This window comes from Canis lupus, chromosome 19 (genome assembly GCF_048164855.1).
Source record: "Canis lupus baileyi chromosome 19, mCanLup2.hap1, whole genome shotgun sequence".
NCBI lineage: Eukaryota > Metazoa > Chordata > Mammalia > Carnivora > Canidae > Canis > Canis lupus.
In genome coordinates this window covers 3764219-3785928 of record NC_132856.1, presented here as the reverse complement: position 1 = coordinate 3785928, position 21710 = coordinate 3764219, and the positions used below count along the sequence as shown (strand labels likewise).

Sequence of the window (21710 nt, the reverse complement as noted above, 5' to 3'; positions counted from 1 at the left end):
AAGGGAATGTGTCCTTTTTAACAGGATTTGAAGTAGTTTACAAAACAAACAACAACAAAAGGTGTTATTTTGGGGATACAGGAATATGTAGATTATTTTCCCGTTTGCCCCAGGAGGGATTTTCAGGAGCAATTTATCATCATGGTGAAACCAAGGAAAACTGTTCCATGGGTGACTCATGACCCAAGCTCACTCCTAGGAAGGGAGGGAAGGCAAGGAGGACAGTCTTTTCTGTTGGCACATCTACCATGTGTGCTAGTCAATCACTTCATCTTCACAGCCAATGTTTCAGATGAGGATGGGACTCAGAGTCACGGGGCTACTTGCTCTAGACCAATTGGCACCAAAGGCCACCAGATACCAAGGAGCCTGGCTCCACTGCTGAAGCATCTTCCCTGGTCACTCCTGACCTGCAAAGCTCCCTCTAGCCTTCCCTAGGAAAAACAGTAGGTGCCTCTGACTCTAGGAAGACCTCAAAGTGTCCCAGCCATCCTCCCTGCCCCTTTGCTCTGCCCTCCCCAGCCACTTCTTCTACTTCACCCTATCTCAGTGGTGGTGTGGTCAAAGGGGCCTGGGGGTAGGAATGGAGGGCTGGCTGGTGCTCACGACAGCCAGCACTGGCATCTCCCTCATCTTATCAGGCCTAGGCCTCTGCTACAGCCATAAGGCAGGTAGGGATATGCTGGTTCTATCATCTACACTTTTTAAACAACGGAGGCCTAAAAACTTCATCTGATAAGACTCTCTCTCATATCTACCAAATCACCAACTCACCTCTGGCATCCATCTCTGTTGTGGCCCCAAACCCCATGAAGCATGTCAAGCCCACGTCAGCCACTCCCTAATGGGAAAGGGCTTATCCTTCCCCTAGGACTTGTCCTTCTGAAATCCAAACAGCCTCCCAGAAAGGAACTTTCTACAACTATAGGACTGATTCATACACTGAGCCAGGTTAAATGAGTACAACCTCTGTGAAAGCCAATTTACAACCAGCTATCAGAATTCACGTCATCTTTGGCCGAGCCAAGCCCACATACATGTGCATGTTTGTTGTAGGTACAGCTGGAAACCATGTAAGTGTCCATCAGTAGGGAACATGTTAAAAATAAATAATGCTATATCCACAAAGAATACTATCCAGCCATGAAAAAGAACAAAGAAGCTCTTTATATACTACTATGAATAGTCTCCAAGGTGGAGACAATGAGAGGAACAAAGGGCAGAGCAATGTAATATGTGTTAAAAAGGAGGAAAAGGAAAAAAAAAAAGAGGAAAAGGTGTGTGTGTATGTGTGCTGTGTATGAGTGTTTGCTTCCATACCCATAAAACATGTCTGAAGGAGTGCAAAAGAAACAACTTTTGGTTGTCTGTTGGGAAAGGAGCTAGGTGACAGATACGAGATGGAGTAAGAAGGAAACCTAATTGCATGTTCTATACCTTTTTTTTTTTAAAGATGTATTTATTTACTTGAGAGAGAATACTCATGCACATGAGTAGGGAGGGGCAGAAGGAGAGAGAATCTCAAGCAGACTCCCCACTAAGCCCACAGCCTGACATGGGGCTCAATCTCCAGACCCTGAGATCATGATCTGAACTGAAATAAGAGCCAGACACTTAACCAACTAAGCCACTCAGGTACCCCTCTTCCATACCTTTTCATTTTAAACAGGGGTGTGTACTATTCACTAAATAAAATTATGTTAAATACATAAATAGAAAAAGAAATAAAACACTGATCTGACAGTGTTGTTCTCCTGCTAAGAACCCTTGCTGTCCTCTGACTGAAAGGGAACTCCGTGGTGTGGCTTTGGGCCCTCCTTCTAACTTGCAATCCAGCCACACTCCTGCACAGAGCCCTTCTCAGTGCTCCCCGCCCTGCCCGAGGGGCATATGCATGCACCCAAGAATGCACACACAGAGTCTGAGCCTATCCCACTCCAGAAGATGTGACCTCTCCCCAAGTCCTCCCATCACAAGCAAACCTGCCACCGTCCCAGGGATACAGTGTGGCCAGGTGTTGAGGCAGGAGGGGACAAAGCCTAAAGGTGAGTGGGAGGAGGCGTGTGCTGGGTTCCCAGCCTGTGAGCCATTCTCTGAGAAGACTGGAAAGCCACCTTCACACAAAATGGTCCTAGCACCCGACTAGGTGACCCTCAACTCTAGTGGGCAAAGCTGTGCCTACAAACCCAAGCCTACTCTATCCCACGGATGACTTAAGGACTTTTCAAGAATAATTCCAACTGCCCAGGCTCCTTCTAGAATCTAAACATTATCCCTTACCTAACCTGAACGATCACCAACCCCACTGTACAGATGAGAAGTTCGGTGGCTGCCCTTGTCACTTGGTAAATAGGGTGCTAGAGAGGGAACCCTGGCGCCTGTTCTCACCTATGTGCCAGAGGGCCTGTCCTTTTGCCAAGGGCACCCAGTCCCACCCCGGCCTCCTGTCCCACAGTCCTCACCCACTCCTTGCTTTACACTAAGAATCAAGGCACATCCCATGATTATTCTTACCCTTCCCTGATCTACTCTTGCTCCTGCCCCTGTACTCAGACTTCACTCACCCCTGGCCCTTGGTCCCTGCCCACCCCAAAGCTCAGAGCTTACAGACCACAGCCTGGGCTGAATATCTGGATTCATAGCATCCAGCACAGGACCCAGCTCAGGCACAGCTTGGGCAATCTTTGTTGGAATGAACTGAGCAAATGACAGGTCCCCCCACTCCTGATTCCGTTCCTTTTCAGAGATTCAATTCCCTATTGGTATGTAAAACTACCCAGAAATGTCTTGTCTGGGCCTGGTGGCTAAAGGGGAAGGACTCCCATATTCATTCCATGCAGTTAGCACATCTCACTTATGCCTGTTGGGATCCTGGGGATAGAAATGAAACTTGGCCGGACAGACCCAGGAAGACAAGTGCAGATGGGATCCAAACACCGGGGCCAGTCAGGATTTCCTCTATAGTCTTACTCCAGCAGCTATAAGTCCCTTTTGTTGTGAGGAGCACACAGCTCTGCTCCAAGAGGCCAGGCTCTGGAGCAGCCCAGCTGTAGTGCAGCCAACAACAGGCACTTCTAAGGAGAGTAGAGGTCACAGCGACTTGACAGGCCCCACTGAGAACCCACAGCCCAGCAGCAGCTCTCAGTTACTCCCATTTCTTCATCAAACTTTTGATCAGACGACAGGAAGTGACATAACTAGCCCGTCTTGTCTTTTTCAAAATCCCCAGTATTTCCACAAAATGAATCAAACAGTGTCCTTCCCAATTCCCACGAACCCAGAGTAGGAAACCATTCTGAGACGAGAGGGGCACAGCAAGCGAGTGGGCGGGAAACACCAGTCAGGAAGTTGGAGCTTACAAATGACCCTCTATATTTTTCAGTATATCAGAGCCTCTCATCTACTCGTTCTGACTATAGATCCCTTTAAAAGTTTGCAGAATAATTATAACAGGGTTAAAGTTTCTCAGTACTTTAAAAAGTTACAATTTCCAATTCTGTAGATTATATATCTTAATCACTTCAAAAATAAAAATAAAGAAAAACTTACAAAGGTCAGCATTTAACAAAGTGTAAGTTATCTGTCAGATGTAATTTTCCTTCTGGGACTGAAGAACAAAAATGTGTGTTTAGGAAAAAAAAATGTTTCAGCCGGAGAAACTGAACATAAAATTTTAAAGATTTTAGCAACCTCAAAATCAGATCTTTAATCAAAATTCAATTTTTTAATCAAAAGCTATGAGCACCCTAAAAAGGAAAAAATACTACCAAGTTAAAAAAATTGTTAATGTATTTTTAACTGGTGACTTATTAAATATTCAATAAACAATTTAAATACATTGTCATCCACAATATAAAACTGGGGACCCCTGGGTGGCTCAGCAGTTGAGCGCCTGCCTTCGGCCTAGGGCATGATCCTGGGGTCCCAGGACTGAGTCCCACGTAGTAGGGCTCCCTGCAGGGAGCCTGCTTCTCTCTCTGCCTATGTTTCTGCCTCTCTGTGTGTCTCTCATGAATAAATAAATAAAATCTTTAAAAAATATATAAAACTGTACTGGCCATTTCTATCCTGCTATTAATATGACCCATGTGCCAAATGCATCAGACCTCCGTGTGCCTCAGCGTCTCGTGTGCCTGAGGGCAAGGACGAGCCCAGTCAGCAGACTGCAGCCAAGACTAAAGGAGTCAGCCCATGGGGAGGGCTCAGAACAGCACCTCGGCAGTAAGAAATCCTTGATACCTGGGGGGCTCTGACTGTTTCTCCATCTACAACTCCTACTGTGGCATGCACATGGTATTTGCTTCTCATGTTAATTGCACCTCAACTTTGCCGCGAGAAAACCAAAGGTCAGAGAGGTGAAGTGACCAAGTCAAGGTCAGAAGCAATGACTCAGTTGGAGCAAAGTGAATTTGGTCCCACTGACTTCTTTCTACCACAGCATCCTGTGTCCCTGAGCAATCCTGCATCCAGAGTGAAGCACTCGCCCTGTATGTGGGTGGGGATGCACACACATGCCCCTGTGGAGGCTGCAGGAGAGCAGAGCAGGTGTCAGAAGTCCCCCTTCCAGGGTGGGAGGAGGGGCTGCAGCTCTGCAATCCCAAGATGTCATTATTATTGCTATTGTTTGTATTCATTTATTCAAAATATTCCTTGTTTTCCCATTTTAGGGGCAAGAAAACTGAGCTCAGGCGGGTTAAATAACTTGCCCCAAGCTATCTAGCTAGGGGTTGGTTGGACACCAACACGGGCTCACCTATCCTGGCCCTGACTCTCTGCCAGGAGGTGTCAAGACTTCCACCACATCGGGGCCATTCAGACCCCTTACAGAGAGTCCACTCAGGTATGTGACCATTTTGTGCATTTTAGCTTTCCTCCCTTTGCATACTTTCCCCCAAAGTCCAGTTTCCCTCTCAGCTTCCTACTGGCACAGGAGAGTGTATAACTGTGTACCAGGGATACCTGTCCTGCCCTCCTCAACACAGAATCAGACAGTCTGGAAGGGGCTTAGCAAAGGTCAATGTGCAGGAGGGGAGCCAAGACGCAAGAGCAGGGCTTGGAGGCACCCAACCAGGCATTCAAACCACTGCCCCAGCAGGGGCCTCCACTTCCTCATCTGTAAATCAGAATCTAAACAAAGATGCTCACTGCAAGAGGCTGCCCAAAGGCCCGCTGGGCCCTCCATAAGTGGAGCTGCATTTTGGGCTGCCAGTGCTCAGCCCAGCCCTACACTCAGACTGCTCCCACCTATCCAGGACACCCCCGGGCAAACACAGGTGGACAAAGGAGGGAGGTGACTGACCGAGTGTGGAGAAGGAAGAGCTCACAGAATGGTCAGGCATGGGGGCCCCCATGGTGAACGTGGGCCCAGGCATGGGCGGCATGTCTGACTGGCACACACTGTCTGCCAGCTCCTTTCTTCACCCACCCTGCCTGTTCCTTCAGTACCTGCCTCCCTCCCTTGAGTCACCTTCACAACGTCCCATGCTGCATCACAACCACCAGGGTCACTTCGCACACTGCAAGATATGCCAGGAGTCCAACAGGCTGGAGCAGTCCAGACCCTCCAGTGGGGGACCAGAAAGCCAAAGGAGGTCTCAGTCCCCAGAGGAGGCTCCAGGGCCCATGACCCTCGTTCCTACGAGATGATTGTTTTCATGAACACCTTCAGACAAAGGAAGTTTCTTCACACTATTTATCATTTCTGAGCTCTAGTTCCTCATCTGTAAAACAGGACAATAACTCTACTTTGATTTTTCCTGACCTGATGGAAAATCTCAGACACGGATACAGGAGACAGCCCAGAAGGATGGCATACTTGCACATGGGGCATGTGAGCAAAGGAATCTTTAGAGGGGGTACTGCCCTTTAGTGGGAAGAAAGCAGCAGCAGCTTGGAAGGCCAACCTGGAGGGCCAAGTAGGAGGCAGGGAGTCGTAGGGGCAAGCCCCCAAGTCCAGGCGCAGCTTCACCCCTGCCAGCTGCACAGACTCAGGCAAGTGAACCTCCTGACCTCTGGGAATCTGGGATCCCTCCCCTGTAGCATGCTGACCCAGAGACCATACCTTTAAGGGGCAGGAGCCACTAGCACAGCACATGGCACATGCTAAGAGCTCAATAAACATAAGCTACTATCATGTCGTACTTGTGTCAGGATGCCCAGCACAGTAAAAGCTCAAAAGGGGCCATCTCTTCCCACAAAGGCACCCAGGCCAAGAAGAAGGGAGAGTATTAATGGCAACATGGAACAAATACTAACAATACCTCCCCCAATCCAGCAGTGTCTTCGAAGCCCCTCCCAGGAGGCACTGGTGAGTGCCAGCCAATAGCCCAGAGCACTGTGGCCACCAATGGGCAGGAAGTCCTCATTGTTCTAACTCAGACTGCAAAGGTAGGTTCCTCCACAAACGTCCTGCCGAATTCCACCAGACCAGCAGGTAGACACCTAAGCCGGAGAACCTGGGCAGGCAGGACAGGACATCTTCAGTAAGTCATCAAGATCCCACAATGCATTCACAACCCTCCTTCTGCCCACAACTCCCTACGGCTTCATGCTCTGGCACCGATGCCATCAGCGAGGCTCCTAACAGGCAAATGGGTTCATGAGTCCTGCTTGCTATGTGTTAGCTCTGCTCTTACTACATCCTGTGAGGAGGAGACTCCTATTTTAATAAAGAGAAATCGGAGGTCTCAGTCACACAGCAGTAAACAGGAGAGGTAGGGCTAGAACCCAGGGCTAACTAACTCCAAAATTTCTTTCTTTTCTATTACTAGTTGCCTCTTGGCCATGGCGGAGTCTCCTGGAAACCCTCTGGCATCCCGAAGAGCAGACAGGAAAGGCCCTGAGTGGGGGAGGAGGAAGGTGTGCAGACAGGGTGCAAAGGCAAACTGCCAGCCTCCTAGTCCTAGAGGATACATCCCAAACCAGAGGCACGGGCCTCCAGGAGGCAGGAAGAGGAAGCATTCATCAGCACCTAAAGAGATGGGGAGGAGAACAACGGGAGCGATGTTAGCAGTGGAGAACAGGGAAAACAACAAAGAGAGTCCGTGTAAGAGACTTAGGAAACAAATACACAGCTGCGGACAAGACAGCAGACAAATAGTGGTGCTGGGCTCCCGCCAAAACGAAGAAAAGCCAAAAAACAATAAACACTGGCGACTCATGGTAAAACACCCGCAGAGCTGAGAGAAGGTGGTGGTGCGGAATGAGACGCCCTGGCTGTGAGATCCTGGGTAAGGTGCCTTCCTTTGCCGAGCCTCCCTGCGCACCTGTGTCAACGGGAGACCTGGGGACAGCGGGCAGCGTCTAGAGGCTCTACCTCCCACATTACATCAAAATAAATTCCCAAGGACAAAGCTTTAAACATAAAAAATATAAAACCATAAAAGTCGGAAGAAAACACGTGAAAGAATTGTTTATAATCTTAAAAAAGTAAAACAAAACAAAAGAACCCTACCTAGGTAAGACACAAAACCCCAAAACATATAAAAGAAAAAGAAAATAATAAAAACAAAAGATTGCCAAATTCAAAAACATAAAAGTCAAATATTTCTACATGGACAAAAATACGATAAAGGCCAACATGACTAGACACACTACCCACAAAGGACTACTCTCCTTAATAGTTAAAAAGCTTCTTCAAACTGCTGATAAAAAGGGCAATGATCCAACCAAAAAGGGCAACAATCTCTACAGACAGCTCACACTAAGCATATTCACTGAGCACCTCCTCCTTGCCAGATCTTAGACTGGTGCTTGGCACAGCAGAGATTAGGACAGATGACGGTCCTTACCCCTTACAAGAGGGACTCACCAGCCAGTGAAGTAAGGCTAGATGCCACCAGCACATATGATACATGAGTTTCACAGAAGGGGGCGGACGGTAAGTCTCTGGGGAAAAAGAAAGCTTAGGAATGTACAGGAGGCAGGAGGGTTACAACTTTAATTCAGGCTGTCAGGATGAGCCTCACTGAGACGGGGATATTTGAGCCAGGACTCAGGAGAGGGACTGGCAGTTAACCAGGAGAGGAGCTACTCCAGGCAGAGGGAGGGGCTGGGCCAAAGACTCCGTGGTGTGTCAGGGTGTCCAGGTGTCTGAGGACCAGCAAGGAGAGTGGAGTGGTTGGAGGGATGTCAGACAAGCAGCAAGGGCAAAGAAAAGAAATACAAAGAGCTCAGACATGTAAGATGCCCTACCTCATAATAACAGGAAAAATGCAAATTAAAATGCCGCTAAGACCCTAGTTTTCACCTGGTGGGTTGACAAAATAACACCACAATCAAAAGGCCAAATGAGTAGGAAGCCCTGGTGCTGCCAGGTGCTGCTGAGTGCACACACTGACTCTTAGAGCCCTCCACACAACCTTGCATCATTATCCCCATTTAGAGATGAGATCAGGTCACAGGACTGGGAAGAAACAGCCAAAATTCAAAGTCAGGCTCTGCCACTGCAGGGCAACGTCATCCCTCCAAACACTGACGACACCTTGCCACTAAGGGTGTGGAGAGACAGATAATCCTATCCATCTGGGACATGTGCTGACAAAACCTCTTTGGAGGCCATCCTGGCAACAGCCATCAAAAGTGCGAATGCACAATACCCTGTGACCCTACATGCAAATGAAGCATATACAAGGCCATTGTTGCGACATGTCTGTAGCCACCAAAACATGGGGCCAGCCGAGCTGCCCATTAAGAGGAAGGCCATTACCTACTGTAGTATAGCCACATCACAGAATATTACACGGCTACTAAAAAGCACAGAGTTGCTCTGTTCTCTGAGTGGAAGTCTTGCCAACAAAGCGTGCACAATATACTGCCATTTCTACAGGTTGTGCATGAGAAAGTATACACCTAAAATCACTGTCCTTGGAATTTTTAGAAGAAACTGATCATAGTCATTTGTCTCTGGGGAAGTAAACCAGGTAAGCAGGGTCCAGGGTGCAAGGGGGATCTACTTCTTACCATCTATGCTTTTGCACCTTTTAAATTTCAAACCACACGCATATATTACTGATTCAAAATCAATTTGTTTTTAAAAATTAAAAAAAAATTACTTACTTTATGCTAAGTAAAAAGACCTATTAAATTCTAGCCAGACACAGTTGCTGCCATAGATACGGAACTCACAATGTTAAGTGTTAGAGCTCCAGACACCAAACAGAAAGACACCTTTTCCTTAATGGACTCAGAGGATTTAACGAACCCCAAAGACAGAATAACTCTCTTGCAGTGCTTAATGTCTCTTAATGCCATACCTATGCACACATAAAAGCATCTTAGACACCATCCTTGGCGTGCATCTCTCCTGCTAGGAAACTCCTAAAGAGCCTGGGCTTGATTCTACAAGTTGTAACAATGCAACATTGAGGGGAGGGAGCAAAAGAGAGATGAGGTAGACCCCATTATGTCTATTTAGGGGTCATAAAGATTTCCATTAATGGCATTCTGTCCTTCCGCAAGATCGATGTGGGAACCACAAATCTGTCCCCATCCCCCCAAAGTTGGATTGTCAGGCTCGCTGGAGAGCAACCCCCACACCCCCGGGTGCACCAAAACCAGACAACGCATTCCGAGACAGTCCTGAGGATAACTAAAAAGTGTAAAGAGTATATGGGAATTTTATCTACTATTGCAAGTCTTCTGTAAGTTTGAAATTATTTCAAAATGAAAAAAATAAATAAAACAATGGCTACAGTGTCAGGAAGTTGGGGAAGTGGAGAAAGAAAATGAACATTCATTCAATGCCCAAGAATGCACCACGCACACTATTTCAGTCAGTCTTCACAACAGCTCAAGAAGGAGGAAGTTATTATTATGCACACTTTTATAAATGGAGAAACTGAGACCTGGAGAGATCTGAAGTGACTCTCCTACAGTCACACAGCAGCCAGCAGACTGGAGGTCTGAAGTCAAACCCAGAGCAGTATGCTATCACATGGTGTGCGTCCACCACAAGGCCGAGGGGAGAGAAAATCAAGAGCTGCCAAATTCGGAGGTTGAGACCACATGTTCCTCATTGGAGAGAAATATAAAGGAAGTGATCTTGAATGGAAGCATGAAGAAACTAAGGTAGATCTATACAAGAACTTCCTGACAGGGAGGACTAGTAAAGATATAGATGGGATCTTTACACAGTTAAAGGGCTCTCTGCTGGAGGTCTTCAGAACAGTTGTGTCCAGCCCACAGGGAGGGAGTATGAAATACACCAGGGCTCCCTGTCCATGCACCGCCTCAGATCTCTCCCATGCTTATGGATACTACTTCTACAGTTATTTATTTTTATGAGCTAAGTCAATTTTTAAAAATTCAAACGCATTTATATTTAAAAGAACTTTACATGACAATAAATGCATGAAACTTGCCATAAGTAGAAGTTAAGCATAAAGATAAATAGAACAAAAACACAAAGCAATGTGGTGCGACGTTATTAAATGCTGATTAGATAATGCTGGCTGCTGTAGCTCTGAACCTAAGGCCTCCTCACTGCTGAAAAGGGATCAGCGAGAGCTAGCAAGACATCTTAGCACTAAAGCGAGTCTGTCTCGGACACAATGGGAGGAACAGGATGAGAACTGGAATAGGCATGACCTTCCAACCCTGTCAAGCAGGAGTATTCATCCCAGGCCAGCCTCCACCTTATACCACCTCCCCATCACCAGGCGTGTGGCCCACCCTTAGGAGGCCCTGGGGTAAACACCATTCATACTGCCCCCCTCGGGAAAGGAACAAAGGCAGGGTCAAGCATCCCAGCAAGGGTAGAGGTGTCCAGGCTCCTTCGGATCAAAGGGCCAAAGGGGGTGCTGGCCTCTGCCATCCCCTTTCAGGATGGAGGCAGACACACAGGTTCTGCAGGGCCACGACTCCTCACTTAACAGAGTTTTGCCTGTTTGCTTCTTTAAGCTACTGTGTCATAGTCTATCTGGGGTAATCTTTTTAGCTGACTTTGCACAACAGTACAACTCCTGTTCTAGAGCAGTGAAAAGGAGCAGAAAATGGAATTTAAAATGTAGAAATAAAATAATTGTGGGCCATGAGCTATAATTTGATTTCATGCTTTACAAGGAAATGAAAGAAGGCTTCCTTAAAATGTATGGTTTCTGCTCTCTCTCCCCTGTAAGCCCCCTCCCCCCCTTTTTAACCATTTTAGGATTTCCTCTAGCACCGAAGAGAAAATAGGATTGTGGAAAATGTTCAGTTCTCAAGTGTCACTGCCACTCAGGGGCAAGCTTGATTTTAATGTGAACTTCCCATTCTGGGTAAGAGGAAATTCTTCAATTAATAAACCGGGTGTGCGGAGGCCAGTCTTTAAGGTTTAATCAATTTCATCTGTACTTAGGATAAAAAGACTGACTATTCTACTTTTTCCCCCTCGTTTTCCTTCTTTAAAAAAATAATAAAATGAATGTTTTATTTTAAATTCTTTGAGGTTCGTATCTCCTGTTTCAGGAAATATTGTCTATTTCATGCGGTGAGTATGAAAACTCCCCCCTCCCTTCTTACTTTTGCTGAGAATCTTTTTTCAAAAATAACGAAATTATCCTCTGCCCTCCTATACTATAACAGCCTGGGAGATGATACGAATTATACAGGATTTTGGCAGACACCTTGGGGTGGGGGGAGGGAAACAGAGAGACAAATCACCAAATATGGATGCAAGAACTTCTTCTGGACAAAACAGTAAGAGGTGGACACGGGAATGTAAATTATGAGGAAAACCCATCCTAGAGCGGCCGAGGCGAACTTCACAGCACAAACCTCCCCTAGGAAAGAGACCCTGCCCTGTGGGTCATCCTGTCTCTCTCAGGTCTATCAGCCAGGGGTGGGGACAGGAAGGTGGCACAAAATCTCAAAATTAAACCAGGGAACTGCTCCCCTCAGTAGTACCGAATAAATATTCAGACTTCGTAAGCAACCAAGTCTTCTGAATCTTTGTTACATGGTCTCTCGACACGCTGGGTCCACTCAGCTGTCAGGGCAGAGGGTACAGTCAGGCCCCACGGCAGAGGGTAAAAAGCACTAACTTTGGGGAGTGTCAGCTTGGGTTTAAGTCTGAACCTCTGCTCCACTTAGCAGCTGCTGTGTCTTTCACGTAACACCCAAACTCTCTGGGTCTGTTTCTTTATCTGTGAAATGGAAATAAAACCACTGCTAACCTTTTAGAAAGTTATGTACTTCACACAGCACTTGGAACAAAGAAGGTACCTGGTTCACAAGAAGAGGACACAGCATTAAGGGGGCCTGTGTAACTCAGGGTATCCCAGGTCTTCCCAGAGCTTTGATCAGGTGCCTTGGGGAAGATGCTACTTTTTAAGTGAATATTTTCAACTAAGACTCCATAGCCCTAGGGCTCTGTCAAAGTGATTTCCAATGTGGAAATGAGCAAGAGGCTCACCATTCCTAACAGTGGCTACCAGTTATTGAGGGTCTGAACTTTGCTGGCCCTTGTCCCAGGCAATCTGTATATGAGGAACCTGAGGCTCAGGAACATAAAGTAAGTGCTCACTAAGCATGAGGGAGGAGCACATGGAGCAGGGGAGGGAGAACAGGAAAGAGGCGAGGGAGCAGGGTGGTGCAGAGACAGTGCGAGCCAGATGGCTCATCTCCTCAGGCTAGGTCATGGTGGAACCAGAGCCCAACCCGTGTCAGGCTGATCGGAGGCCATTTTGTTCCACCAGGCCTCCCCCACTAAAGTGGTACCCAAGAGGATCGATCTCTCTCTCTCTTTTTTAAAGGTTTTATTTATTTGAGAGAGAGAGAATGAGTGAAGAGAGGGATAAGCAGGCTCCCCGCTGAGCAGGGAGCCCGATGCAGGGCTCAGTCCCAGGGCCTCCAGATCAAGATCAGAGCCAAAGGCAGACACTTAACCAAATGAGCCACCCAGGTGCCCCTGAGAGGATTTCTCTTGATGACAGCACCTGGTGATCCTAAGGGAAACTGCAGGTTTCACCAGGAGTCTTTCCGTCTCTAGAAGCAGGCAGGTCCTAGGTTTTGGGGTACACACATCTTCCTTTCCTATGGAGAAATGTGAGGAGAAACACCTGCAGGTGTGCAGCTCATAGTGAAAATGAGGGCTGAAGGTACGAGGGGGAGACATGCATAGGCTATGCAAGGGAACATGCTGGATCCCACTTCAGTCTCCCCTATCTACATGCCTGATGAGACTTGTCCAAGGGCCTTTACCTCCCTGAGCCTCAGTCTTCCTCATCTGCAACATGGGAATCATATATTATTTATAGGGCAGTGTGGGGCTCACAGATCATGAATGCAAACCTCATACAACCCAGAGCCCAGCACACAGCAGGTGCTTAAGCATGGAAGTGATAATTATCAGTATTCTTGGACTTGAGTTCTCATTCTCACAAATTCTAGCATTGGACAAAGGCCCATCCTGGAATGGACCATGATTGGCAGTATTCCCAAACATCAAAAGCCTGCAAGGCCCAGTGGGCACCCCAACCGAGGGACACAGGCTAGGCACAAGACAGGGGGTGAGTCTAGGGGAACGGAAATGCCAGTGCCTTGGCTGGACAGGGCAGTTTCTCCTCAGCTCCAGCCCATGTGGCCAGACAGGAATGTGGCCTGGAGTTGCCAGATCTTCCGATTTTTCAAGACAAGCCAAAAATCTGGACTATTACATGAAATCTGCCAATTCTTAAATGTTGACAACCAATTCAAAAAAATGTTTAAACTATATGGCCCAAACAAAACACGTCCATGAGCCAAAACTGGCCCAGAGCTCCCCAATGTGAGAGTTGTGGGGGGAATTTTCTCTAGAAAGGAAAGTTGGAAGAAACAGAATAAACATTCAGCTTCTCTGACTGTTACCTGTCTGAATCAGAAAAGCATTCAAGATGGGTCAGCTGAGCTGAGAAGTTTGACAGCCCCTCGGCCAATGCTCCTATGTCCCACATTTGCACCTGATGAGGGTGGGGAAGGTGGATGCCAGGAAGGGGATCATCCTGGAAGAGAAGGCAGCCTGCCCTCCGGTGACACCAGGCCCCAGAGGACCAAAACAGGGGGGACAAGAGGCCACAGGCTTGGGGTCAAATAAACCTCACCTTGGACCTGGCCCCACTGGGCCACAGGGCAAGCATGATCCCTCCCTGGCCTCAGCCTCCTTCAGGTCAGAAGAGAGAGTGCTGGGTCCCCTACCCCCAGCCTTCTGGACTGAGCCCTCACCTACTACAACAATCACAGTACAGAAACATGGGCACAACAGAAAAGTGCCTACCTCAGCATCAAAGCTGTTCATGCTTGTAAACACTGCAAGCACTGTCCGATGTGTTATTTTCTCTCTGGTGGAGTGTCTTTCTATAGTTTCAAGCATAGGTTTCCATACGGAGTCTCAAAATACCCTCAGTGGGTAGAAAGTCCGAAAATAACTTAAGACAATGATTTTCCTGGAAGAATGAAGCAGGAAAACCTCAGAGACACCAGCTGGAATTTCCTGTAGGGCAGAAGTTATCCTTACCAAGTCTTTGGTACAAGCTCTCTCCCCTAGAAATGAATGCTGTCTTCATAGCCAACATTTAATGGGGTGCTTCCTATGAGTTAGACGGTGTTGTAAGTGCTGTGTATGCATTGGCTCATTTAATTCAGTCCTAGCATGTAGTACTACTATCAACACCCCCTCTTTGCAGATGAACACATCAAGGCACAGAGTTTAAATCACTTGCCTCAAATCAAAGAGCTAGTCAGTCACAGGGACAGGCACTCTGCGCCCAGAGCCCTGTCACCTCCCAAGTATTTCCCTGACTCTCACTAGTCTGAACAAGGCAGCCCTCGGGTCCCATGGGGCCCACACTACCCAGAAGAGCCCTGTGCTGTAATTCACTGTCTTAACTGCAGCCTCAATCACCAGAAAAGGGACCAGGCTGGCTTCTTCCAACAGAATCCCTCACATCCAGCAACACACAGTAGATGCTCAACAAATATTTACAGAGTGAAAAGAACTGTGAGGCCAGGGAGGATTAAGCCTTTTAAATGATCTTGAACGTCCCTTCTATTAGCAATTAATACTCTTCTCTACTCCAGTGGTGACATTCTAGTGCACTCCAAAAACAAATGTGTGCTTGCTCAGAAACAGAAGAAAAGGAAGAAAAGCTGAGCAACTGTAGCAAGTGTGCCAAGGCCACAACCGCATGCCATGAAGATCAGGTGGCCAGGACGCAGAGAGGGGTCCCAGGGGCCGCCAAGGGCTGCATTCACTCGGAGAAGACCCCAAGCAAACCCCTAGTGGGGGGATGGGTCCTCACGTGTCCACGTTACAAATCAGAGACTCAGGGTGGTCAAGAAACTTGTCCACTGCTGCCGAAGGCAGAGCTGGGTCTCAGACCCCTTCCACCATCCTTAAAGTGGGGTCCATCCCTCACAAGCCAGGGCAACCAGGGCCACTCTCTCAACTCTAGCACTCTGGCTGTTCTGAGACACAATGGTTGTTCCTGTGGCCTCAGACAAACAGGCCCTTGTAGAAATGAGTCCCCAGGGCCCAGGAGCCCCTCCTCTGAAGCACAGAAACCAAGACAAGGCATTCGGGATGAACCCCAAGCTGAAGGTGCTGGAAGAGCAAGGCCCATCTGGAGCTCCACTGAGTGCAACTCTGAGTTTGAGAAGTCACTGAGCCTGAGAGTAGATTTAGGAAGCTGTTTACTGGGGAAACAGGAGGAAAAAAGAAGAAAAGAAGGGGGGAAATCTACAATAAAAAGTAAGTAAAATCAGCAGAATTCCTTCATGAAAAGGGTGGAATTAGCATATGGCCTCAGCTGCCAAGTGAGGCCATTGAAGCAAGCAATGTAAATGAGTTCAAGATACAATTAGACATTTTTCTGGATGGAGACAGAGGGGACTGAAGAAGGCATGGCAGGTCACATTTCAGATGGAGCAGCAGGAACACATTTCACTGCAGAGCAGCCCGCAGAGCCCACCGTGTGAGAGCCCTGTGCAAGCCGCCACAGAGACAGGGTACAGAAGGCAGGCCAGGCTCATACTGGGGGGCTTTCCCTCCCCACTATTTTTTTTTCCCAAAGGAGACAGAAGTTTACTGAATATGCTACAAGGAAGCAGCAGGCAGGACAGCAGAGGAGAGACTGTCCACTCTCTCCCCACTACTAATTTCCCAAGATGCCTCATACAGGACCTGCAAACCAAGCTACCCAGGCACTGGAATAAAAGTTCACATCCGTTCCACTCTGTACACATGAGGTCCTCTGGGCTGGGTATCAGTCCCTGCCCTCAAGGAGCTCACAGTCTGATAGGGGAGACACACACAAGTGCAAAATATCAACACAGGGAAGCACATCAAAGTAAGAGAAGTTCTTGCTAAAGCAAGCACAGAAGAGGGGAATTCAGCAAATGGAGGGAGGAGGCCGGAAAGCCAAGGGAAGAGGCTGTTTAGGACAGAGGACACAGCAGGAGGCTACGGAAGCCCCAGCTGCCAGTGCCTCACAGAGGATGCTGAGCATGCAGTTCCCCAGGATCTTTGGGGAGAGGGCCAAATCACCTCGAGCTCTGTGAAAAAGGACGGAATGACCAGAGGCGCCAGCCACTGGCCCATGGACCAGATATGACTCAACGGCAACAGCTGTTCCCAATCTTCTCCAGAGCGCAGCACATGTGGCCCACCCAGGGAACAGAAAAGGCCAGGTCCTTGTGAGGGACACAATTTATTAGGCCCTCTCGAGCCCAATTGGTTCTGATGTTGTCCTTTATGTGGCTCACTGCATGGGCTGTCTGGCTTCGTCAAGCTCCTGGGCCCCAGTCCCCTACTAGGTGAGGTATGTATTTACTCCAGTCACTCCAAAAGGACCACAAACATTTCCTTTGTGTTCTCAGCACACTTGCTGGTGAAGAGCATTTCCTCCAGCCCCAGCTCTGAGCAGGGTTCTGCCCCCTATACAGCTCTTGCGTCTGCCAAGCTCTTGTGTCAATGAGCTCAGTCTCTCGATTTGAAACTAGAAATAATCCACAGCACTCTGGGAAAAGAATGAGGCAATCGTCGTCCAGCCTAGAACCCCGTCCGTTAAACAGCCTCACATCAGACCAGGTGGAGGAGTGACAGCATACGAGGCAAGCGCTCGGCACTGTCCTTTCCATCTTCTCTCTGACACCCCATAAAAGTTGGGACTCTAGCCACCACACCACCTTGTACAACAGCAGCAAGGGAGAGAGACGACTGTGGGAGGTGTTCGGCAGCGGGCAGTAGGGCAGGAGGCAGGAGGGTAGGGCCATGGCTGGTGCTGACGCAGTGCTCCATCCCCCACCCTGCCAAATAGAAGTGGGATTACGCTCACATTTATAAACAACCACTCTTAGCACATGCTGGGGACGCTTTCACCGATGTTCACAACAACCCTGCAAAGGTGAGCAATGTAATTCCATCTTCTAAAGGCAGAAGCTGGACCAGAGAGATCAACAAACACACACCCAAACACATAGGGAATGAGCAGCAAAGTCAAGATCCCCGAGGCCATGCTCCCCCATAACCCTTCAGGGCTCCTCATAGCGACATGTCCTCATTTTAGGGGGCCTTGCCACTGCCATTGCCCCTGCCCCAGGAGGAGGTCTTCAAGAGTAGACACAGAGTCAAAGAAGAAACCACACTGGCCAGGCTGGGGCTGGAACTGCCTCACCATGGCAATCACTCCATCTTCCAGCAAGGAGCTGTTCTGCGTTTGCGTGAGGCTTCTTGGACAGCACTCACCTTCACATCAGCCTCTCCTAACTTTTGCCCCAAAACCTGTGGGCTGAGGTTTGGTACTTCATCCCATTAGGAGTAAGCAGGCCCAGACAACCAGGCAGAGGGCACAAAATACAAAATCATGAACAGAGGCACAAACTCAAGCCCCAAACAAGCATCTAACCTAAGGAGGCTGATTTACTTCTGAACCTCAGGTTTCTCACCAACATCAAGGGCCTGGGGATACATATGTCTCTATCATACCCTTTCCTGTTTCCTGCGGGGGGGGGGGGCAGGGGGCCATACTTGAAGAATATTTTTTTGAGAAAATAAGAAAGACTGGAGTATGATACCAAGGAATTGTTAATACTGTTAGCTGTGATCATGATATTTTTATAATAAATTTATTTTTTATTGGTGTTCAATTTGTCAACATATAGAATAACACCCAGTGCTCATCCCGTCAAGTGCCCACCTCAGTGCCCGTCACCCAGTCACTCCCACCCCCTGCTCACCTCCCCTTCCACCACCCCTAGTTTGTTTCCCAGAGTTAGGCTGTGATTATGATATTGAATTCTGTGCAAAGAGATACCCATATTTTTAGAGACAGAGCGAGATATAAGTATTAAGTGTAACATAACTTGAGATCTTAATTTGTTTTAAAACACTTCAGGGAAAAAAGGAGGAGAATAGTTGAAACAATCACAGCAAAATCTCAGTAACAAATCTGCATAATAAGTATACAAGAACTCATTCTATCCTGGGTATGTTTGAAATTTTTTCATTACAATCACTGAATAACAGGAGTGCCTGACTGGCTCAGTTGGTGGAGCATGCGACTGCTGATCTCAGGGTCATGAGTTTGAGCCCTATATTGGGTGTAGAGATTATTAAAAACAAACATTTTATTTTTTTAATATTTTATTTATTTATTCGTGAGAGATACAGAGAGAAAGGCAGAGACACAGGCAGGGGAAGAAGCAGGCTCCATGCAGGGAGCCCGACGTGGGACTCGATCCTGGGTCTCCAGGATCCCGCCCTGAGCCGAAGGTAGGCGCTAAACCGCTGCGCCACCCAGGGAGCCCTAAACAAACCTTTTAAAACAAGTATATAATAAAAATAAATAAACCAATAAACAATCAAAAAACCTCCTTCAAGACAAGCTCTAGTACCAAAGAGATGACTCCAAAAAGGAACTTGGGAATGGGGAAGCATGCACAAAAGGGCTAGTGATGGCCGTGGAAATCATTTAAACATAGAATCAAGTCTAAAGAACTGTGAGATTTACTCGTTCATTAAAATTATGCTGCCTCTGGGAGCCTTTCCCCTAAGATCAGGAACAAGACAGGGATGTCCACTCTCACCACTGCTATTCAACATAGTACTGAAGTCCTAGCCTCAGCAATCAGACAACAAAAAGACATTAAAGGCATTCAAATTGGCAAAGAAGTCAAACTCTCCCTCTTCGCCGATGACATGATACTCTACATAGAAAACCCAAAAGCCTCCACCCCAAGATTGCTAGAACTCATACAGCAATTTGGCAGTGTGGCAGGATACAAAATCAATGCCCAGAAGTCAGTGGCATTTCTAGGCACTAACAATGAGACTGAAGAAAGAGAAATTAAGGACTCAATCCCATTTACAATTGCACCCAAAAGCATAAGATACCTTGTAATAAACCTAACCAAAGAGGTAAAGGATCTATACCCTAAAAACTATAGAACACTTCTGAAAGAAATTGAGGAAGACACAAAGAGATGGAAAAATATTCCATGCTCATGGATTGGCAGAATTAATATTGTGAAAATGTCAATGTTACCCAGGGCAATTTACATGTTCAATGCAATCCCTATCAAAATACCATGGACTTTCTTCAGAGAGTTAGAACAAATTATTTTAAGATTTGTGTGGAATCAGAAAAGACCCCGAATAGCCAGGGGAATTTTAAAAAAGAAAACCATAGCTGGGGGCATCACAATGCCAGATTTCAGGTTGTACTACAAAGCTGTGGTCATCAAGACAGTGTGGTACTGGCACAAAAACAGACACTGGATCTGTGTCTGAGATCAATGGAACAGAATAGAGAACCCAGAAGTGGACCCTGAACTTTATGGTCAACTAATATTCGATAAAGGAGGAAAGACTATCCACTGGAAGAAAGACAGTCTATTCAATAAATGGTGCTGGGAAAATTGGACATCCACATGCAGAAGAATGAAACTAGACCACTCTCTTGCACCAGACACAAAGATAAACTCAAAATGGATGAAAGATCTAAATGTGAGACAAGATTCCATCAAAATCCTAGAGGAGAACACAGGCAACACCCTTTTTAACTCGGCCACAGTAACTTCTTGCAAGATACATCCACAAAGGCAAAAGAAACAAAAGCAAAAATGAACTATTGGGACTTCATCAAGATAAGAAGCTTTTTGCACAGCAAAGGATGCAGTCAACAAAACTAAAAGACAACCTGCAGAATGGGAGAAGATATTTGCAAATGACCTATCAGATAAAGGGCTAGTTTCCAAGATCTATAAAGAACTTATTAAACTCAACACCAAAGAAACAAACAATCCAATCATGAAATGGGCAAAAGACAGGAACAGAAATCTCACAGAGGAAGACATAGACATGGCCAACACGCACATGAGAAAATGCTCTGCATCACTTGCCATCAGGGAAATACAAATCAAAACCACAATGAGGGATCCCTGGGTGGCGCAGCAGTTTGGCGCCTGCCTTTGGCCCAGGGTGCGATCCTGGAGACCGGGGATCGAGTCCCACATCGGGCTCCCGGTGCATGGAGCCTGCTTCTCCTTCTGCCTGTGTCTCTGCCCCTCTCTCTCTCTCACTGTGTGCCTATCATTAATAAGTAAAATAAAATTAAAAAAAAATTAAAAAAAAAAAACACAATGAGATACCACCTCACACCAGTGAGAATGGGGAAAATTAACAAGGCAGGAAACCACAAATGTTGGAGAGGATGCGGAGAAAAGGGAACCCTCTTACACTGTTTGGTGGGAATGTGAACTGGTGCAGCCACTCTGGAAAACTGTGTGGAGGTTCCTCAAAGAGTTAAAAATAGACCTGCCCTACGACCCAGCAATTGCACTGCTGGGGATTTACCCCAAAGATACAGATGCAATGAAACGCCGGGACACCTGCACCCCGATGTTTATAGCAGCAATGTCCACAATAGCCAAACTGTGGAAGGAGCCTCGGTGTCCATCGAAAGATGAATGGATAAAGAAGATGTGGTTTATGTATACAATGGAATATTACTCAGCCATTAGAAACGACAAATACCCACTTCAACGTGGATGGAACTGGAGGGTATTATGCTGAGTGAAATAAGTCAATCGGAGAAGGACAAACATTATATGGTCTCATTTATTTGGGGAATATAAATAATAGTGAAAAGGAATAGAAAGGAAGGGAGAAGAAATGGGTAGGAAATATCAGAAAGGGAGATAGAACATAAAGACTCCTAACTCTGAAACAAGCTAGTGGTGGTGGAAGGGGAGGAGGGCGGGGGTTGGGGGTGAACAGGTGACGGGCATTGAGGGGGGCACTTGACGGGATGAGCACTGGGTGTTATTCTGTATGTTGGCAAATTGAACACCAATAAAAAATAAATTTACTATTAAATAAATAAATAAATAAATAAATAAAATTATGCTGCCTATTATATACTTACTGACTGCATTTCTTACAATTCTTGAAAGAAGAGATAGACACTACAAATGATTTCACTAAAATTGACTCAGAAAAAAAAATCGTGGAGTTGAATAACCAAAACCAGGAAGACATCTCAGAGTAGGGCTTCCTTCCAGAAGTCAGAAGCTTAAGAAATCCAGGTTTCAGTATTAGGGATATGAAGTCACTACTGGTCAAACCATTACAACCATTGAAGTAAATAAAATAAACTGTCGATCTATGCAAATTTTTTAAATTACAGAAAATCACATCAAAAGAGAAATAAAGAATAGAGTAAGAAAGCATAGTAAATGCTTTGAAAAAAATAAAACAT

At 46.8% G+C, this 21710-nt stretch overlaps 1 protein-coding gene across 10 annotated transcripts in view; it reads right to left on the bottom strand.

The window, feature by feature from the left end:
• EEFSEC (eukaryotic elongation factor, selenocysteine-tRNA specific) overlaps nt 1–21710 on the bottom strand; it is a 266019-nt gene that overhangs the window by 158557 nt on the left and 85752 nt on the right. The window lies entirely within an intron of this gene.